We start from the raw sequence: 14,064 nt of genomic DNA on the forward strand, positions 1-14,064 counted from the left end.
ACGGAGAGAGAAAGAGACACTGAGAGAGAGACACGGAGAGAGAGACACGGAGAGAGAAACACGGGGAGAGAGACACGGGGAGAGAGAGACACGGAGAGAGAGACACGGAGAGAGAGACACGGAGAGAGAGACACGGAGAGAGAGACACGGGGAGAGAGACACGGAGAGAGAGACACGGGGAGAGAGACACGGGGAGAGAGACACGGAGAGAGAGACACGGAGAGAGAGACACGGGGAGAGAGACACGGGGAGAGAGACACGGAGAGAGAGAGACACGGCGATAGACACGGAAAGAGCGAGAGACACGGAGAGAGAGACGCGGAAAGAGAGTAGGACGGCAAGAGAAACCGACTCGGAGAGAGACACACACGGCGAGAGAGACACTGCAAAAAGAGACACGGCGAGGGAGATTCGTAGAGAGAGACAGGTGGGGAGAGACAGATGGCTCGGTGACACAGTCCAGGCTCGACAGATTTTACATCTCTAAGAGCTTTGTGACGTGTGCCATAACGTCTGGCATCAGGGCGGCACCCTTCACGGACCACAACCTCATCGTGCTCCGTGTCAGGCTGGAGAGGGCCCACGAGGGTGCGTCCCACTGGCATTTTAACAACTCGCTGCTGGAGGATGGCACCTTCATAGAGATGTTCGAGGATTTCTGGGAAGAGTGGCGAAAAACCAAAACGCAGTTCGACTCGCTGGCCCAATGGTGGGATATGGGCAAAGTGCACACCAGGCTGTTGTGCCAACAATACACCTGGGGGAGCACCAGACTGAAGAACGCGGACTTCACCGACATGGAAGCCCGAGTCCTCGATTTGGAGAGTCGCCTCGTCGAGGAACCCTGCTCTTCTCCGAGAATACGAGGAGAATAGGGAGCGTTTCAAAGGGCTACAGGAGGAGCAGACGAGGGGAGCGTTTGTGCGATCCCGGGTGAAGCTCGTCACAGACCTCGACACGGGATCCCCGCTTTTCTACTCCCTCGGGAGGCAGAACGGGAGACGCAAATCCACGGAGTGCCTCTTTGATGGTGACAGTGTCCTGGCGCACGAACTCCAGCAGAAGTCGACCATCATCAGAGACTTCTACGGCAGCCTTTTCTCCCCTGAAGAAACATCGGGAGCGGCCCAGGCGGAGGCATGGAGTGGTCTACCCACCCTGGGGGAAGACGGGAAAGAGCTGCTAGAGCAAAAGCTCACCAGGAATGACCTTGACGCAGCTGTAAGAGGACTGGCCCCAAATAAATCCCCAGGGTTAGACGGGCTAACAGGGGAGTTTTAGGCCGCTTTTTGGCGATCCCTACGGGAGGACTACAGAGAGGTGCTGGAGGAAGCCTCTGTCACCGGGGTGATGCCTCAGTCTTGGAGGAGGGCGGTGCTCACTCTGCTTCCCAAGAACGGAGACCTGAGGCACCTACAAAACTGGCGTCTGGTGTCCCGCCTGAACACAGACTACAAAATATTGAGAAAGGCTCTCTCCCTGCGACTGAAAGGGGTGATTGCACAAGTCGTAAACAGGGACCAGTCCTACACCATCCCCGGACGATCCATCCATGACGGCATCTTCCTGGTCACGGACCTCATCGCGGTGTCCCAGAGGTCGGGCATCCCAATCGCGTTTCTGGCCCTTGACCAGGAAAAGGCCTTTGACAGAGTGGACCACAAATGCCTGCTGGGAACCCTCAAGACCTTTGGTTTTGGGGATGGCTTTGTCCGAACGATCCGCCTACTTTACACCAAGGCGGAGTGCATTATCAAGGTCAATGGCGCCCTCACTGCCCCGGTCAAATTCGAGCGAGGAGTGAGACAGGGATGCCCATTGTCGGGCCAACTTCACGCCCTGGCATTAGAGCCTTTCCTGAGTCTCATAAGGCGGAGACGCAACGGCCTGGTGCTCAGGGAACCAAGTGTCAAGTTGGTCCTGACAGCATACGCCGACGACATCCTCCTCATCCTTCGTTCCCTGGATGATGTCGCCCTGCTGCACGAGTGTCAGGAGGTCTTTTCGAAGGCCTCCTCATCCAAAATGAACTGGCAAAAGTGAAGCGGCCTGCTGGTTGGAGCGTGGGACATGACCGAGTGTTCGGAGAAGGCAAAAACCATCAATTGGAGCACAACATCGCTGCACCACCTGGGGTGTTCCTCGGACCAGAGGAGGAACCACCGCAAAGGAAGTGGGTCGAGCTGGAGGAGGAGGTGAAGGAGCGGCTGGGCACCTGGAGTCGCCTGTGCAAGTTCCTCACCTTCAGGACAAACACGTTGGTGGTGAACCAACTTTTCTCCCTGCACCCCCCATGAGCCTCATCAACGCGCTTCAGAAGCGAGTCCTCGACTTCTTCTGGTCGGGCGGAGGACACAGGGTCACGGCTGGGGTCCTGTCCCTGCCACTGGACGAGGGCGGTCACGGGCTGGTGTGCATGCGGAGTCAGCTGGCCACCTTCCGACTGCAGGCCGCACAAAAGTCCCTGCACGCCGCCCCTGCACCGGCCTGGAGCGTCACGGCCTCCTTCCTCCTGAAACAGCTGGGGGGTCTGCAGTGCTCTAAACAAATATTCTACTTGGACCTGCAGGGCCTCCCACTGGGACAGCTGCCACCTTTCTACAGGAGCATCCTGCAGACATGGAGCTCCCTCGCCGTCAGGAGGCTGAACCAACCGCGATCGGCCGAAGATCTGGTCTTCGAACCAATCCTCAGGAACCCACAGACAAAGCTGCCATCCACCACCGCCACCCCCGGTATGGAGAAGTGCCTCGCGAATGCGCGGCTCACCAGGATGGGAGATCTGGTGGAGCCTGGAACACGAATCCTGGCCGAAGCCAAGGGAGCCTTCTCAGTGGCAGCGGGGAGAACGCCCCCCATCCGCGTTGGGGATGACGAGGCCCCTCTCGGTCCCCCTCCACCGGAGCTCTCTGTCGTGCCACTGCATCGCCAATGCCGACAAGCGAAGGCGGATCACAACCTGTGCCGGCTGGAAAACCTACCGGAGGTGGCCTTCGCACATGTAAAGAGGAAGGTGCTCTACTCCTACATGGTCCGGTTTCACCAACAGGACACCCTGAGGAACCACAAGGACCATGCCTGGAGGAAAGCCCTGCCCTGCATCTCTCCAGAGAGGCCTCGCTGGAGGCAATTCTACTCCAGCCCGACGTACAACCGCATCGGTGACCTCAGCTGGAGCATCGCTCACGGCACCGTCACCACCAACGCCTCCCTGGCGCGCTTCACCGCCACGTCCCCAGAGTGCCGGTTCTGCGGTAAAGTGGAGACGGTGGCGCACCAATACGTGGAGTGCAAGAGCCTAAACATGTTGTTCAAGGTCCTCAAAAACATCCTCCTAAGGTTCAGCCTCCACTTATCCCCGACGGTCCTCATCTTTGGATACCAAAAGGGCGACGGACCCCAACATCTTCAGGGGCTGGTCAACGTGCTCGTCGGCTACGCCAAGCTCGCCATTTACAGGGCGAGGAAGGTGGCCCTGGAGGGGAAACGTCCGGCCAGCAGCGTGGGCATCTTCCGCGCTCTGGTCGGAGCCAGGGTGTGTGGGCTGGAGTTCCGCCATGCGCGGCTGACCCACGCCGTGCCGGCCTTCAAGGAGCTTGGGGCGATGGAGGCGGCCGTGTGCTCGGTGGCAGATGACGGGAAGCTCTGCATGCAGTTTTGAGCTACCCGTCGGAGGCCGTTGAACTGCGAGAAGGGCTGCGTGCAGAACGAGAGAGAGCGAGAGAGTGAGCGAAAAAGTGAGCGAGAGGTTGGGGTTTACATTAAGCAAAGTTATTTAAAAAAATTACGAAATGATGAACGAAGCAAAGTGCCGACTACACCGAGCATCTACTTGTTTCCACTGATCGTAAAAAAAAAGAGAGACACGTGGAGAGAGAGACAGGTGGAGAGAGACGCAGGTGGAGAGAGAGACAAAGGTGGGGAGGGGGGAGGGGTGAGTGGTGGTCACGCGCAAGGGAGGGGGCGGGGGTGGTCACGGGGCGGGGGGAGCCGCTCTGGCCCCGCCCCCCGACTAGTTACTCATTCATGGCCGCGCCGCGTCAATTATTCACGGGGTCTCGCCACCCCGCGGTGTCATCTCGCGCTAATTGCAGTCCCCCCGGCCCCTCGCTCATGGACCCCCTCGCTCACGGACCCCCTCGCTCACGGACCCCCTCGCTCATGGACACCCTCGCTCATAGACCCCCTCGCTCACGGACCCCCTCGCTCACGGACCCCCTCGCTCAAGGACCCCTCGCTCATGGGCCCCCTCGCTCACGGACCCCCTCGCTCACGGACCCCCTCGGTCACGGACTCCCTCGCTCACGGACCCCCTCGCTCAAGGACCCCCTCGCTCACGGACCCCCTCGCTCAAGGACCCCCTCGCTCACGGACCCCCTCGGTCACGGACTCCCTCGCTCACGGACCCCCTCGCTCAAGGACCCCCTCGCTCACGGACCCCCTCGCTCAAGGACCCCCTCGCTCATGGGCCCCCTCGCTCATGGACCCCCTCGCTCACGGACCCCTCGCTCATAGACCCCCTCTCTCATGGACCCCCTCTCTCATGGACCCCCTCGCTCATGGACCCCCTCGCTCATGGACCCCCTCGCTCAAGGACCCCCTCGCTCATAGACCCCCTCGCTCATAGACCCTCTCGCTCATGGACCCCCTCGCTCATGGACCCCCTCGCTCAAGGACCCCCTCGTTCATAGACCCCCTCGCTCATAGATCCCCGGCTCCGAGACCCCTCGCTCTCAAAAGCCCTCTCTCCGAGTCTCACGCCGCGTTCCGATACACTTCCCCCAACCCCGCCCCTCGCTCCCCCCTCCGTAGACAACAACCACAACAACAACCACAACAACAACAACCACAACAACAACGACCAGAATAAGGAGAAGCAGCACTGCGGGCTCGAGTCGCGGGGGTGGAGGGCGCAGCGCGGTCATTAATAGTGCAGGCGCGTGAGCACGTGTGTGTGTGTGTGTCAGTGTGCACGTGTGTGTGTGTGTGTCAGTGTGCACGTGTGTGTGTGTCAGTGTGCACGTGTGTGTGTGTCAGTGTGCACGTGTGTGTGTTTGTATGTGCACGTGTATGTGTGTCAGTGAGCACGTGTGTGTGTGTGTGTCAGTGTGCACGTGTGTGTGTGTCAGTGTGCACGTGTGTGTGTGTGTGTCAATGTGCACGTGTGTGTGTCAGTGTGCACGTGTGTGTGTGTGTGTCAATGTGCACGTGTGTGTGTGTCAGTGTGCACGTGTGTGTGTGTCAGTGAGCACGTGTGTGTGTGTGTGTCAGTGTGCACGTGTGTGTGTGTCAGTGTGCACGTGTGTGTCAGTGTGCACGTGTGTGTGTGTTAGTGTGCACGTGTGTGTGTGTCAGTGTGCACGTGTGTGTGTGTGTGTGTCAGTGTGCACGTGTGTGTGTGTCAGTGTGCACGTGTGTGTGTGTGTCAGTGTGCACGTGTGTGTGTGTGTGTGTCAGTGTGCACGTGTGTCTGTGTGCACGTGTGTGTGTGTGTCAGTGTGCACGTGTGTGTGTGTGTGTGTCAGTGTGCACGTGTGTGTGTGTCAGTGTGCACGTGTGTCCGTGTGTCAGTGTGCACGTGTGTGTGTCTGTCAGTGTGCACGTGTGTGTGTGTCAGTGTGCACGTGTGTCAGTGTGTCAGTGTGCACGTGTGTCAGTGTGCACGTGTGTCAGTGTGCACGTGTGTGTGTGTGTCAGTGTGCACGTGTGTGTGTCAGTGAGCACGTGTGTGTGTGTGTCAGTGTGCACGTGTGTGTGTGTGTTAGTGTGCACGTGTGTGTGTTTCTCAGTGTGCACGTGTGTGTGTGTGTCAGTGTGCATGTGTGTGTGTGTCAGTGTGCACGTGTGTGTGTGTCAGTGTGCACGTGTGTGTGTGTCAGTGTGCATGTGTGTGTGTGTGTCAGTGTGCACGTGTGTGTGTGTCAGTGTGCACGTGTGTGTGTGTGTCAGTGTGCACGTGTGTCAGTGTGCACGTGTGTGTCAGTGTGCACGTGTGTGTGTGTGTCAGTGTGCACGTGTGTGTCAGTGTGCACGTGTGTTTGTGTGTCAGTGTGCACGTGTGTTTGTGTAAGTGAGCACGTGTGTGTGTCAGTGAGCACGTGTGTGTGTCAGTGTGCACGTGTGTGTGTGTCAGTGTGCACGTGTGTGTGTGTGTGTCAGTGTGCACGTGTGTGTGTGTCAGTGTGCATGTGTGTGTGTCAGTGTGCACGTGTGTGTGTGTCAGTGTGCACGTGTGTGTGTGTCAGTGTGCACGTGTGTATATATGTATATGCGTGCACGTGTATGGGTATGGTAAGCGGTGGTGTAGCGGTTAGCGCACTGCTCTACGAACCCGGCGACCCGAGTTCGATTCCCGCTCACGGCCAACACCAGTGACGATTATCTGAGCCTCCTAGGTCAACTCAGCCTCAAATGAGTATCTGGTGCGGTGTGTAGTAAGCATCGCCTCTGGGGAGACAAAGGCAGCCGGGCGTGGTGCTGGCCCACCCACCCACCCCCTCGTGTGCCGTGACGGCCTTCATAAATGCTCGCTAACAGCACTTGCCCCAACAGTCTGTTAAGGCATTGTATGGCTGTGCACTTGCCCCAACGGTCAGTTATGCCTATATGGGTGATCTTTGTCTGTGTGTACCTTGTAAGTGTCCCCTGTGTGTGCACGTGTGTATGATCACGAGCCATGGTTTATCCACTGCTGGATGAATTCCTCGCCGTAGCTTCCCCTCAGCACACTGGATGATTCCACCCTTATCCTCCACCTGCCCCAATGAATCTGGAATCGCGTCGATTCTCACAGCACGTGTAACTCGCCAGTCGCACAAGTCCATCTTCATGATCGATTATACGCCTGAATGAATCTAGCAATTAACTAATTGGTCGATTGATTGTTCGACCGGTTAATTCGAGTGTTAGTTAATTGGTTGAGTAACCACAAGTTGTTGTTCTCTGGATATAAGCACCAACCTCCCGCCGCAGTAATGTGGAATTTCCACCAGATCAAGTTCATTCAAAGAGTGATCCTGGGACACCAAAAAAAAAGACAAAAGGCAAAACAAATAAAACAAACGTAATTTGAAGCTTTGTGACTGCAGGAATTACTCTTTGGTTCTGTCGGTAAAGTAACGTTGAAAGAAAATAACTTAAATAATAGAATACGATGTTTCGATTGCAACACAAGCAATCGTCATCAGGTAGAAATCAAACCTCGTGAGCTTAGAAATACAATGCAATACAACACAGAGAGTCGGCTAACACAACAGTCAGCACCTTACCTGGTTGATTACGTTCTTCCAAAGATTACTAAATTTGAGAGAGAGAGAGACAAAACACAGACACGGGCTCTCTGTGTTGTATTTGATTGTATTTCTAAGTTCACTAGGTTTGTTTTCTACCTGATGACGATTGCTTGTGTTGCAATCGAAATCTCGCATTCTATTATTTAATTTATTATTTTTCTACGTGACTTTACCGAAAGAACCAAAGAATAATTGAAACGAAGTTATGGAAATGAAAAAGCAATTTCGCCGTGACGTGAGCCTACTTGCAGCTCACGGGACACACCCAGGTGTTAGGGGTTGACTTGATGTGCCAGGCTAGGTGCATGAGGTCTCCGGACACACCCAGGTGTTACGGGTTGACTTGATGTGCCAGGCTAGGTGCAGGAGGTCACGGGACACACCCAGGTGTTACGGGTTGACTTGATGTGCCAGGCTAGGTGCAGGAGGTCACGGGACACACCCAGGTGTTAGGGGTTGACTTGATGTGCCAGGCTAGGTGCAGGAGGTCACGGGACACACCCAGGTGTTAGGGGTTGACTTGACGTGCCAGGCTAGGTGCAGGAGGTCACGGGACACACCCAGGTGTTAGGGATTGACTTGATGTGCCAGGCTAGGTGCAGGAGGTCTCCGGACACGCCCAGGTGTTACGGGTTGACTTGATGTGCCAGGCTAGGTGTAGGATGTCACGGGACACACCCAGGTGTTAGGGGTTGACTTGATGTGCCAGGCTAGGTGCATGCGGTCTCCAGACACACCCAGGTGTAACGGGTTGACTTGATGTGCCAGGCTAGGTGCAGGAGGTCTCCGGACACGCCCAGGTGTTACGGGTTGACTTGGTGTGCCAGGCTAGGTGCAGGAGGTCACGGGACACACCCAGGTGTTAGGGGTTGACGTGATGTGCCAGGCTAGGTGCAGGAGGTCACGGGACACACCCAGGTGTTAGGGGTTGACTTGATGTGCCAGGCTAGGTGCAGGAGGTCTCCGGACACACCCAGGTGTTAGGGGTTGACGTGATGTGCCAGGCTAGGTGCAGGAGGTCACGGGACACACCCAGGTGTTAGGGGTTGACTTGATGTGCCAGGCTAGGTGCAGGAGGTCTCCGGACACACCCAGGTGTTAGGGGTTGACTTGATGTGCCAGGCTAGGTGCAGGAGGTCTCCGGACACACCCAGGTGTTAGGGGTTGACTTGATGTGCCAGGCTAGGTGCAGGAGGTCTCCGGACACACCCAGGTGTTAGGGGTTGACTTGATGTGCCAGGCTAGGTGCAGGAGGTCTCCGGACACACCCAGGTGTTAGGGGTTGACTTGATGTGCCAGGCTAGGTGCAGGAGGTTACGGGACACACCCAGGTGTTACGGGTTGACTTGATGTGCCAGGCTAGGTGCAGGAGGTCACGGGACACACCCAGGTGTTAGGGGTTGACTTGATGTGCCAGGCTAGGTGCAGGAGGTCACGGGACACACCCAGGTGTTAGGGGTTGACTTGATGTGCCAGGCTAGGTGCAGGAGGTCTCCGGACACAACCAGGTGTTAGGGGTTGACTTGATGTGCCAGGCTAGGTGCAGGAGGTCACGGGACACACCCAGGTGTTACGGGTTGACTTGATGTGCCAGGCTAGGTGCAGGAGGTCACGGGACACACCCAGGTGTTACGGGTTGACTTGATGTGCCAGGCTAGGTGCAGGAGGTCACGGGACACACCCAGGTGTTAGGGATTGACTTGATGTGCCAGGCTAGGTGCAGGAGGTCTCCGGACACGCCCAGGTGTTACGGGTTGACTTGATGTGCCAGGCTAGGTGCAGGAGGTCACGGGACACACCCAGGTGTTAGGGGTTGACTTGATGTACCAGGCTAGGTGCATGAGGTCTCCAGACACACCCAGGTGTAACGGGTTGACTTGATGTGCCAGGCTAGGTGCAGGAGGTCTCCGGACACGCCCAGGTGTTACGGGTTGACTTGGTGTGCCAGGCTAGGTGCAGGAGGTCACGGGACACACCCAGGTGTTAGGGGTTGACTTGATGTGCCAGGCTAGGTGCAGGAGGTCACGGGACACACCCAGGTGTTAGGGGTTGACTTGATGTGCCAGGCTAGGTGCATGAGGTCTCCGGACACACCCAGGTGTTACGGGTTGACGTGATGTGCCAGGCTAGGTGCAGGAGGTCACGGGACACACCCAGGTGTTAGGGGTTGACTTGATGTGCCAGGCTAGGTGCAGGAGGTCTCCGGACACACCCAGGTGTTAGGGGTTGACTTGATGTGCCAGGCTAGGTGCAGGAGGTCTCCGGACACACCCAGGTGTTAGGGGTTGACTTGATGAGCCAGTCGAGTTTGCAACACAAAAACACGGAGCGACTCTCGCGCGAGTCGGGCTGGCCCAAAACTTCACGTTCGGAGCAGCGTCAGCAAGTTTATTTATCTTGAACGAAATCCGATGAGCCGCGAAGCTCTTCTTCTTATTCCCCCTCCGACCCTCCCCCCCCCCCCCCCCCCCAGAACGATGGCTGTGACAATCGTCTCAGCAGGGACCGGTCCTTGCTGAGACGATTGATTGATTGGACGGCTCGCGATTGTCAACCTGTAAATTGGGTTCATCAGTTGAACACGTCGGGTTACGCGACCAATGTCATCCATAACAGAGGGGGGAGGGGGGGTTTGGGTTAGATCGCGTAAATATATAAATGTGTCGTTAAAACCCGCCACCACCCGACACAGCCAACTAGTGAGGGTTGTAACGTAAACAAAACGTGGCCAATTCGTCACGAGTACAGCATCACCGGTGTGTTGGAGAGCCAAGCCACAACATTTACAATCTGAGAACGACGTTTCGCCAGTAATTACAACTAGCTTCATTAGGCGACTGCCAGATTTGTGTGTCTGTGTCGGGTGGTGGCGGGTTTCAGCGACACATTAACACATTTACGTAATCTAATCCCAAAAGAAACACCTCTATTGTGAATTGATTCATCAGTCTTGATTTGAAGCAGGAATCCATACTCTCTGGTTCTGTCGGTAGAGTCACGTATAGATAGAAAAAAATAACAAAAGAAAAGACGACGTTTCGGTCGTAACACAAGCGTCCGTCTTCAGGTGGGTCAGCTGTTTCATTTTGTTATTTGTTCTATCTCGACGTGACTTCGCCGACAGAACCAGAGAGAATTGACCCATCTTCCTGGTTCTTTCGGTAAAGTCACGTAGAATGGAAATAATAAAATGATAAAAATAAAACATTTTTATTTTATTATTTCCATTCTACGTGACTTTACCGAAACAAGAAGATGGGTCAATTGTCTCTGGTTCTGTCGGTAAAATAAAAAACAAATTTACTTTTTTCTTTTATTATTTCCATTCTACGTGACTTTACCGAAAGAACCAACAAGATGAATCCATGCAGTCACGAAAGCTTTAAATCGAAATTTAATTGACCCATCGTGACGCTCCCCCGCACGCTCCACCAGGGGGCTGTCGCGCCCTCTGGCGGCCCGTGTCGGGATGTGACCACGCGCGGCGCAGACAGTCACGGCCAGAGCAGCCGTCAGGCGGCGGTGACGTGAGCACGGCGCTGGTGCCAGGCTAGGTGTACCTTGAGGCCATCGCGTGAAGTGCCGAAGGCTCGCTACTAGCAGCTCACGGGACAGACCCAGGTGTTACGGGTTGACTTGATGTGCCAGGCTAGGTGCAGGAGGTCACGGGACAGACCCAGGTGTTACGGGTTGACTTGATGTGCCAGGCTAGATGCAGGAGGTCGGGTTAACTTGATGTGCCAGGCTAGGTGCACGAGGTCTCCGGACACACCCAGGTGTTACGGGTTGACTTGATGTGCCAGGCTAGGTGCAGGAAGTCACGGGACACACCCAGGTGTTACGGGTTGACTTGGTGTGCCAGGCTAGGTGCACGAGGTGACGGGATAGACCCAGGTGTTACGGGTTGACTTGAAGTGCCAGGCTAGGTGCACGAGGTGACGGGATAGACCCAGGTGTAACGGGTTGACTTGATGTGCCAGGCTAGGTGCACGAGGTGACGGGATAGACCCATGTGTTCCGGGTTGACTTTATGTGCCAGGCTAGGTGCAGGAGGACGGGTTAACTTGATGTGCCAGGCTAGGTGCAGGAGGTCACGGGACACTCCCAGGTGTTACGGGTTAACTTGATGTGCCAGGCTAGGTGCAGGAGGACGGGTTAACTTGACGTGCCAGGCTAGGTGCAGGAGGTCAAGGGACATACCCAGATGTTACGGGTTGACTTGACGTGCCAGGCTAGGTGCACGAAGTCACGGGACACACCCAGGTGTTACGGGTTGACTTGATGTGCTAGGCAAAGTGCCTGGTACAAGCGGTGTCAAGGTCGGCCTCTGTGGAGGAAACTCGTGCTGGATGCTACTGGGTAGTTTGAGGCAGTCACTCTCCAACAACATCTGGGAGCCAAGGAGTGACGCTCACAACAACGAGCAGAGCGCAGGGCGCCTCAAACGCAGCAAGTTGGCAAGTAGGGGACACAGATGGAGCATCTGCCAGCCAAATCAGTCAACCCATGGAACCCGGGTCTGTCCCGTGACATCCTGCACCTAGCCTGGCACATCAAATGAACCCATGGCACCCGGGTCTGTCCCGTGACATCCTGCACCTAGCCTGGCACGTCAAGTCAACCCATGGCACCCGGGTCTGTCCCGTGACATCCTGCACCTAGCCTGGCACATCAAGTCAACCCATGGTACCCGGGTCTGTCCCGTGACACCCTGCACCTAGCCTGGCACATCAAGTCAACCCATGGCACCCGGGGCTGTCCCGTGACATCATGCCAGCGGGCCTTCGACACTTCACGAGGCTTCAAAGTGCACCTACCCTGGCACAAACGCTGCGTTGACGTCAATGCCACTTAGTGGCGAATGGTGGTTGTTGTTGTGTGTGCCAGTGTGTTGTGAGTGTGTCAGTGTGTTGTGTGTGTGTCAGTGTGTGTCAGTGTGTTGTGTGTGTGTCAGTGTGTTGTGAGTGTGTCAGTGTGTGTCAGTGTGTTGTGAGTGTGTCAGTGTGTTGTGTGTGTGTCAGTGTGTGTCAGTGTGTTGTGTGTGTGTCAGTGTGTTGTGAGTGTGTCAGTGTGTTGTGAGTGTGTCAGTGTGTGTGTCAGTGTGTTGTGTGTGTGTCAGTGTGTTGTGAGTGTGTCAGTGTGTTGTGTGTGTGTCAGTGTGTTGTGTGTGTGTCAGTGTGTTGTGTGTGTGTCAGTGTGTTGTGAGTGTGTCAGTGTGTTGTGAGTGTGTCAGTGTGTGTGTCAGTGTGTTGTGCGTGTGTCAGTGTGTTGTGTGTGTGTCAGTGTGTTGTGTGTGTGTCAGTGTGTTGTGTGTGTGTCAGTGTGTTGTGTGTGTGTCAGTGTGTTGTGTGTGTGTCAGTGTGTTGTGAGTGTGTCAGTGTGTCAGTGTGTTGTGAGTGTGTCAGTGTGTTGTGTGTGTGTCAGTGTGTTGTGTGTGTCAGTGTGTTGTGAGTTTGTCAGTGTGTTGTGAGTGTGTCAGTGTGTTGTGAGTGTGTCAGTGTGTTGTGTGTGTGTCAGTGTGTTGTGAGTGTGTCAGTGTGTGTGTCAGTGTGTGTGTCAGTGTGTTGTGTGTGTCAGTGTGTTGTGTGTGTGTCAGTGTGTTGTGTGTGTGTCAGTGTGTTGTGAGTGTGTCAGTGTGTTGTGAGTGTGTCAGTGTGTTGTGAGTGTGTCAGTGTGTTGCGCGTGTGTTGTGTGTGTGTCAGTGTGTTGTGAGTGTGTCAGTGTGTTGTGAGTGTGTTGTGTGTGTGTCAGTGTGTTGTGTGTGTGTCAGTGTGTTGTGTGTGTGTCAGTGTGTTGTGAGTGTGTCAGTGTGTGTGTCAGTGTGTTGTGTGTGTCAGTGTGTTGTGTGTGTGTTAGTGTGTTGTGTGTGTGTCAGTGTGTTGTGTGTGTGTCAGTGTGTTGTGTGTGTGTCAGTGTGTTGTGTGTGTTGTGTGTGTGTCAGTGTGTTGTGTGTGTGTCAGTGTGTTGTGTGTGTGTCAGTGTGTCAGTGTGTGTGTCAGTGTGTTGTGAGTGTGTCAGTGTGTTATGTGTGTGTCAGTGTGTTGTGAGTGTGTCAGTGTGTTGTGTGTGTGTCAGTGTGTTGTGTGTGTGTCAGTGTGTTGTGTGTGTGTCAGTGTGTTGTGAGTGTGTCAGTGTGTTGTGTGTGTGTCAGTGTGTTGTGAGTGTGTTGTGTGTGTGTCAGTGTGTTGTGTGTGTGGGGAGCGGTAGTGTAGCGGTTAGCGCGCTGCGCTATGAACCTGGCGACCCGGGTTCGATTCCCGCTCACGGCTAACACCAGTGACGATTATCTGAACCGGTCCTGGGCCTCCCCTAGGTCGACTCAGCCTTAAATGAGTACCTGGTGGGGTGTGTAAACATCGCCACTAGGGAGACAAAGGCGGTCGGGCGTGGTGCTGGCCACCCACCCCCTCGTGTACCGTTCCGGCCTTCATAGGTGCTCGCTAACAGCACTTGCCCCTACAGTCTGTTCAGGCTATACGGGGGATCTTTGTCTTTGTGTGTGTGTCAGTGTGTTGTGAGTGTGTCAGTGTGTTGTGAGTGTGTCGGTGTGTTGTGTGTTAGTGTGTTGTGTGTCAGTGTGTTGTGTGTGTGTGTCAGTGTGTTGTGAGTGTGTCAGTGTGTAGTGTGTGTGTCGGTGTGTTGCGTGTCAGTGTGTTGCGTGTCAGTGTGTTGTGAGTGTGTCAGTGTGCTGTGTGTGTGTCAGTGTGTCAGTGTGTTGTGTGTGTGTTGTGAGTGTGTCAGTGTGTTGTGAGTGTGTCAGTGTGTTGTGAGT

Source organism: Lethenteron reissneri, chromosome 32 (assembly GCF_015708825.2).
Source record: "Lethenteron reissneri isolate LAM-NWPU_2019-01 chromosome 32, ASM1570882v1, whole genome shotgun sequence".
Lineage (NCBI taxonomy): Eukaryota > Metazoa > Chordata > Hyperoartia > Petromyzontiformes > Petromyzontidae > Lethenteron > Lethenteron reissneri.